This window comes from Setaria viridis, chromosome 3 (genome assembly GCF_005286985.2).
Source record: "Setaria viridis chromosome 3, Setaria_viridis_v4.0, whole genome shotgun sequence".
Lineage (NCBI taxonomy): Eukaryota > Viridiplantae > Streptophyta > Magnoliopsida > Poales > Poaceae > Setaria > Setaria viridis.
In genome coordinates, this window is record NC_048265.2 from 17421437 (window position 1) to 17423913 (window position 2477).

Sequence of the window (2477 nt, forward strand, 5' to 3'; positions counted from 1 at the left end):
CGGATAAAAGAGGTTTGGATATAGAGTGAACCAACTTAGTAACTTTAGGGATCCCAATGTACATGTTAATAGTTTAGCTGTCTAGAGATGACACTTCGGCTGGTGCACCATGTTTTGTGAAAAAACAAGAACCTAGCTTAGTTCTTAGCTTCTCATCTTCCTCCTCTTCCTCCTTCTAGGCACTTACAAGTAATAACAACCGTACCAATAGCAACACGACAATGAGCACCGGACGCTCAGCCTTGGATGACCTCTCCACCTCAGCTTCAATGGGAGTTATGATAGCATTCTAGTATGAAATTATGCATAAAATTTGTTTTAAGATGAATTAAGCTTTATTAAACATAAACATAAAATTTTGTTATCTGTAACAAAGTGGTACACACAACCAATACAAAAAGAAAACAAAGAAAGAAAGGAATAAAGAAATAGAGAGAGAAAGAAAAAGGAGACCTAGTAAGTTGACCTGATCATTTGTCAGTTTCAGGTTGGGTTCTTTCAGGTTTTGGGTAAAAAAATTTGGCCCGTGCTCGACTCGTGCTGACCATCAGGTCAGATTTTTTGACCCGCACCCGACCCATCACATGGTTGGGCCAGGTTGGGTTTGGGTTGGGTTGGGTTAAACCCATATTTTTATGTGTAAATTTCAGGTTGGATCATATTTTTTTAGAATTCAGGCTAACAATTTTGGCCCATGCCTTACCTGTGTTTTAGATCGGGTCATAAATATCGGTCCGTGCCCATCCAACATATTAACCAGGTCGAGTCGGGTTGGGGTTGGGTTTTTTTCGAGCGGGTCAGGTTGGGTTTGTCGGTTGGGTGGTCCATGATGAGGTCTACTAGTAAGTGTTAAGAACAAAAATCTTGGACTCAACATGTGGCGCAAAACAACCAATCAACCTCGTACCACAAAGAAATAGCTTCACAAGTTGCTTCTATTCTCTTGTACCACGAAGTCCTGAAAACTCCATTGTCCTCCTACAAAAGAAGGTGGTGAAACATTGCATTTAAAGTATATATCTCACATATATCCCAAGACCACTCTTCTCCGCCAACCGACCGCCAGAAGCATATGATGGGCAATCCCAAATGAAAATTGATGCAAATGACCTGATGACGGGTATTCCCTTGAGTAATAATTGAGCTTCTTTCATGGTAGCTCCATCAAATTGAAGTAACCCTTCTGCTCTTGGACCAAGGTGTTAGATAAACATGTATCAGTTGTAACCGGTTTGGATTGTGACCGAATTCATCTAGGACTCCTTGTAGATAGAGGATAGAGGTGTTGTAGAGTTGTTGTAACAAACTCCCTGGATGAATCGGCCTCAACAACCAACTGAGATTCCAATCTTGTAAACCACGCAGGGGGTGCTTCCCTGCCTATATAAACAAAGGTACGTGGCCTCTACGGAGGTGAGAACGCTTCCTTAATTATCCTGGTTGCTTACATGGTAATCAGAGCCACGTCCCACTAATACATTTAGCCCCACAAATACATTTAGCCATCGTCCACCAAAATCTCCCTGCGCAATGGCGAGCTCGTCATCTGTTGCCACTGCTACGCCACTGCTAGGCCAAACCATCACCGAGAAGCTCTCCAAGATGAATTTCCCCCTATGGAAAGCCCAAGTCCTGCCCGTGCTGCAAGGAGCGCAGCTGCAGGGCTATCTGGATGGCACAACGTTGCCCCCCTGCTGAGATTGACAACAAGATTGGAGAGAAGCCGATGAAGGTGCCTAACACCGGAGTACATTGCCTGGTGTGCTTTGGAGCGGCAAGTGTTGGGATTCCTGATGACATCTTTGTCACGGGAAGTCATGGCACAGGTCGCCACGTTAGCGACCCCTCATGCGGTATACACTGCATTGGAGCGGATGTATGTGTCTGCCTCACGGGCACGGGCGGTAAACACCAGAATCGCCCTTGCCATGACTCAAAAAGGTAACATGTCAATTGCTGAATATGTTGGCAAGATGAGATCACTTGCAGATGACATGGCTGCTGCCGGAAAGCCCATTGAAGATGAAGAATTGGTCTCCTACATCCTGGCCGGTCTTGACATCGAGTTCAATCCCCTGTGTCGGCCATTGTTGCACGGGTCGAGCCAATCACTGTGGGGGAACTATTCTCTCAGCTTCTCAGCTTTGAGTGTAGGATGGATCTACTACATGGTGGATCACAAGGATCTGCCAACTCTGCTAGGCGAGGCCGCGGTCGTGGCAACTACCGTAGACGTGGAGGAGGCCGTGGTCATTCTGGAGGCCGCGGTCGCAGCTCATCATCAGGCGCGTCAGGAGGACGCGGCACTGGAGGTCGTGGAGGCACCAGCACCGACAAAATTCAGTGTCAAGTCTGTGACAAATATGGGCACACTGCTATTGAATGATGGTACACATTCGATGAGGATTATGTGCCAAGCCAGAAGAGAGTGTCTGCAGCAACACATAGCTATGGCGTGGACACAAATTGGTACATTG

General features: G+C 46.3%; 1 non-coding gene across 1 annotated transcript; it reads left to right on the plus strand.

Annotated features, from left to right (window-relative positions):
• Positions 1 to 2012: 2012 nt before the first annotated feature.
• On the plus strand, positions 2013 to 2150 carry LOC117851123 (small nucleolar RNA Z247). The gene has a single exon (XR_004639484.1). It is a non-coding gene; the product is annotated as a small nucleolar RNA Z247 (small nucleolar RNA).
• The last annotated feature ends 327 nt before the right edge of the window (positions 2151 to 2477 follow it).